Source organism: Zalophus californianus, chromosome 15 (assembly GCF_009762305.2).
Source record: "Zalophus californianus isolate mZalCal1 chromosome 15, mZalCal1.pri.v2, whole genome shotgun sequence".
Lineage (NCBI taxonomy): Eukaryota > Metazoa > Chordata > Mammalia > Carnivora > Otariidae > Zalophus > Zalophus californianus.
In genome coordinates, this window is record NC_045609.1 from 59,731,028 (window position 1) to 59,735,964 (window position 4,937).

Sequence of the window (4,937 nt, forward strand, 5' to 3'; positions counted from 1 at the left end):
TTGGTGGATACCCCAGTGACCTTGGATCCTCGCAGCACCTCAGTTAGGAGGCTGTACACTCACCTACTCGGCCTGGCTAGCCAGGTCTCAGTTTTCTGCTTCCTAAAGGCCTTATCTTCCTAGCTTAAGGGGTCGGGAAGAGTCTTCTCTTCCCTGCGTTCTCAATGCCAATCATTTTCACCTTGTAGTCTCTCCTAGAACTTCTTGTTCAGGAGAGGTTGAAGTTGATTTGAATAGAAATTGAGTGCAAAGGGGCCCCTGGGTGGCTCAGTCAGTTAAGCAGCCAACTCTTGATTTCAACTCTGGTCATGATCTCAGGGTCATGGGATCTGCTGGTGTTGGGCTCTGCGCTCAGTGTGGAGTCTGCTTGACATTCTCTCTCTCTCCCTCTCCCTCTGTACCCCCTTACCCCAGGCCCCCGTCCCTCCTCTCTCTCACACATGCACTCACACACACTCTCTCTCTCACTTTCTCTAAAATAAATACATCTTTAAAAAAAAAAACGAGAAATCTGAGTGCAGAAAGTTCAGGAAGTCAAATTTCTACAAAAGCAGCATCTCCATGGCACATGTAAGAGTCTTATTAATAGGCATGCTAATTCAGAAATTAGGCAAAATTGGGAATAAAGAAGGAGGAAACCTGTCCTTTCAATGTACTTTGGTAATGGCAAACCTGTTTTTGTGTGTATTTCTCCCCAGGGCCTACTCTTGATAATGAGGATTAAGGGGCTTAGAAGCAAACTCCAAAATACCCAAGATGGGAACTCCAAAAAGACAAGTCTTCATTTCCTTTCATCTTTACCCATCTCTTTTTCTCCAGTTAAGTGTTCTTGGATACCATAAGCTCCTTTCTAGTATTGTTTCCATCTCTCATTACAATTTAGAAAAGGGCCCTTAAGTCTGTCCCTAAAATTCATTCATTCAACAAAGACTTAAGTTTCTTTTGTTTTTCACCATTGTGCCAAGGGCTGCAGCTACAACTTGAATTAGAATTGATCCTCACCTTCAGTTTCAGCCAAACACTTGGTGCTTAAAACTGAGATACAGTCAAGAAAAAAGAAATTTGAAGATTTCTAGTGACCTAAAACATTTTCTGGCATATAAAGGTGATAACAGGGGCGCCTGGGTGGCTCAGTCGGTTAAGCGGCTGCCTTTGGCTCAGGTCATGATCCCAGGGTCCTGGGATCGAGCCCCATGTCTGGCTCCCTGCTCAGCAGAGAGCCTGCTTCTCCCTCTCCCTCTGCCTGCCACTCTGCCTACTTGTGCTCTCTATCTCTCTGTCAAATAAATAAATAAAATCTTTAAAAAAAACAAAATAAAAAATAAAGGTGATAACACCTGGATCTACTTTTGCAGCTAAGTACATCTTCTGATTTTTATTATTGAAACCATGACTCCAAGTCTAAATACACCTATGTATTCATATAACCTTCCATGTTTACACTGTTAAATTTTAAACCAGTCCTTAAGTAGAGGACTTTTGCAATTCATTCATTCTGGGGTTTGTTTCTGAGGTATTTCTTAATACTGACGCACTTATCAGAAGACTTAAGCATACCCACCAATTTTGAGAGTCAAAGGGCATATGTGTTAATAAGCACAGGGTTTGGTGTCCAAAAATATTCTCTTTTCCCTAGTTCCTTTTTTAAAAAAAATTAACAAAGTTTTATTTTTCAAAATGTGCAGTTGGCATGGGATCTGTTCGTGCCTCTTCACCAGCAGCTAGGATATCTCCAGCCTGTGTGTTTCTGGCATAAATGACTTGAGCTCTGTGCTTTGAAACCAGTTTAATAAGTCCTTCACTAAAGAGCTTCTGAAGGGCTGCCCTGGCTAGGGGACCACGAATCTCCTGTCTCTGAGACAACAGCCAGGGTTATAAGCTCATAGTTGGGAACTTCCTTACAGAGTTTGTCATATGTCGCTTTGTCAAACAAGACTGTTATTGAGCTTGTCTCGAACTTTGCCTTTGGACCACTTCTTTTTGGCCTTACCCCCAGATTTGGTCAGTAGGTCTTTGTCTTTCTTGGCTGACTTTTCGGCATCTCTCTTCTTCTTGTCATCCTTGGGCTCTATGGTGAGGCTGAGAGAGTTGCTGCTACCCCCATGGCCTCTCTAAGATGCCAGAGGTAAACGACTCTTCTCCCTAGTTTTGATGGCTTTGTTTGCCTTGAGAGACATGTTTAATCATTACGTAGAACTCATATTTTTTTAATTTTTATTGTTATGTTAATCACCATACATTACATCATTAGTTTTTGATGTAGTGTTCCATGATTCATTGTTTGCATATAACACCCAGTGCTCCATTTGATACGTGCCCTCTCTAATACCCATCACCAGGCTCACCCATCCCCCCTCTCCCCTCCCCTCCAGAACCCTCAGTTTGTATTTCAGAGTCCATCACGTAGAACTCATATTTAACAAACAGCTTTGCAAAGCTGAGTTGTGATGTCTTCTACTTTGTTAACTAATTTGACTCTCTGAAAAGTGTTTTTACAATTTAACATCTGGCTCCTTACTTCAAACACTTGGTGCTGAAAACTGAGATACAGTCAAAGTGAGACAAAAGTTTATGATGTCATACCATGACAATTTAACAATATTTATCCTTTTCCTTTCATTTTCTTTTAAGATTTTATTTATTTATTTGAGAGAAAGAGAGAGAGAGATCACGAGCAGGGGGCAGGGGTAGAGAGAGAGGCAGACTCCCTGCAAAGCAGGGAGCCCGATGCGGGGCTTGATCCCAGGACCCTGGGATCATGACATGAGCCGAAGGCAGACACTTAACTGACTGAGCCACCCGGGTGTCCCTTCCTTTCATTTTCTCATTATGAACTCAGTAATTAATCTGTAATCTTTCCACCATCAGTCTTAGTGAATGCTGAGTAGATGAACATAGACCTCAAAAATCAAGTTATCTTGTGAAGAATAAATTTTGCAATTTCATTTCATTCTTTCATTCAACAAACATTTACCGAAGGCCTTCTAAGGGGCAGGTACTGTTCAAGGTGTTGAGAACACATAAGTGAACAAAACAGACAAAATTCCCTGCCCCTAAGGAGTTACCAATTTATTGGAGCTTGCATTCATTTAACCAAAACTCCTAAATAACCAATTTTGAGAATGGACTCTGCACTGTTAGGGGCAAGGGAGACAAGTGACAGGAATCCCAAATCATTTGAAAGTTGCAGCATGGTGGAATCAAAGGGTCACGGATTTGCAATCAGAAGACATTGATTGTAGTCTAACTGTACTAATCCTCTGTTATTTTCTGGGTCTTAGCTTTCTAGTTTCTTAAATAATGGCATCGAATTTCATAATCTCAAAAGTCTCTTTTGGATTGAATAGTCTATTATTCCATAACAGGTAACATGCATTTACTTACTTGCTTAAGGTAAATGGACATACAGTGATTTGCACAGATCATAGAGATTTATTTTTTTTAAAGTATAGCAATATCCAGGAGTCATCTTAAATTTTTATTCCTTCTGTAGCTACAGTACAGTATAGAATTATGTATTATGTTCAGAGTAATGATCCTGAGGTACTGCAGGATGCTGAATCAGTAAGAGAAGATTTAATTATGTTCATTAGACTACTTATTAAAGCAAGAAAATGCCCCAAGGCAATTTAGGGGTATTTCAAACAAAGCGTCTTCTTGTTAACCCATAGTTAATCAGAAACCTAATTAACCAGTATGCTTTATTCCAAGATTTTACTGTTTTTAGACTTATGTATTCTTCTTTACAACCATGACCAAATCACTGATCCAGATCTCAGTCATTTCGCATTTATACCATTAAATCAATGGATTATTCCTCCTTCAAACAATATAAAAAGCTACCAGAATAATCACTTCAAGAAATAGATATGAGTGAAATGATAAAATTCTGAGTTTTGCTTTAGAACACTCCAGATGTACTCCAAGGTAAATGTTCAAATAAAATGCAAGGAAAAAAAAGAAATAAAGCAACTATTTTCCAACTATGCTTATATTTCAATAAATCTTAATTCTTTCTAAATTCCAAATATCTATAAGTTTTTATGCTAAATAAGGATCTCTGGAAAATCTAACTCACTGGTGAGAGTGTCAGCAAGACTACTTGTCTTTTGAGCTTGTGTGTTTTTCTTTTTTTAAGTAAGCTTTGAGACCCCAAGATCCAGAGTTGCTTGCTCTACTGACTGAGCCAATCAGGCACCCCAAGGTTATTTCTCTTTTATTTACTATATTTAAAAAGCTAAACCTAAAGCAGAATTCTTTGAAATCTTAGTGGACACTAACCTGGCTCAACATTTTTTTTTAAGATTTTATTTATTTATTTGAGAGAGGGAAAGAGAGAGAGCACAAGCTGGGGGAGGGGCAGAGGGACAAGCAGACTCTCCACCGAGATCATGACCTGAGTGGAAATCAAGAGTCGGCTGCTTAACCAACTGAGCCATCCAGGCGCCCCTAACCTGGCTCAGCTTTACAGAATAATAAAGCAAGATTTTAAAATTATTTTGGTATTCAGTATTTAATTGTAACATTCAGGGAGAATTTTAAGTGTGGCCTATTAAATCTGCAGACTCATTTATCAATCTGAACTCTTTCCGGAAATTACAACTTTCTTTTATAGGCTATCCTTTGTACTGTTCCGTGTGGTCTTCAATCAGTGAGGAAATCTTATGTCTCCTTATACTGACCATGAACATCTCGGCAATTATTATCATCCACAATTGCACTTACACTTTTCAAAAAAAAAAAACCAAAAACTATACTCTAATTTCCTCTTTCTGTTCCATTTTTCTTTTCTCAACTACTTCCTTTCACTAGTCAGTTAAGCCAGTCTTTTTTTTCTCTTTTTTTATTATTTTATTTTATTTTTTAAAGATTTTATTTATTTATTTGAGATAGAGAGAGAGAGAAAATGAATGGGGGGAGGGGCAAAGGGAGAGGGA

The 4,937-nt window shown here is 38.8% G+C and overlaps 1 pseudogene; it reads right to left on the reverse strand.

Moving 5' to 3' along the window:
* Positions 1-1,665: 1,665 nt before the first annotated feature.
* LOC113920269 lies at positions 1,666-4,691 on the reverse strand (annotated as a pseudogene).
* Positions 4,692-4,937: the final 246 nt, after the last annotated feature.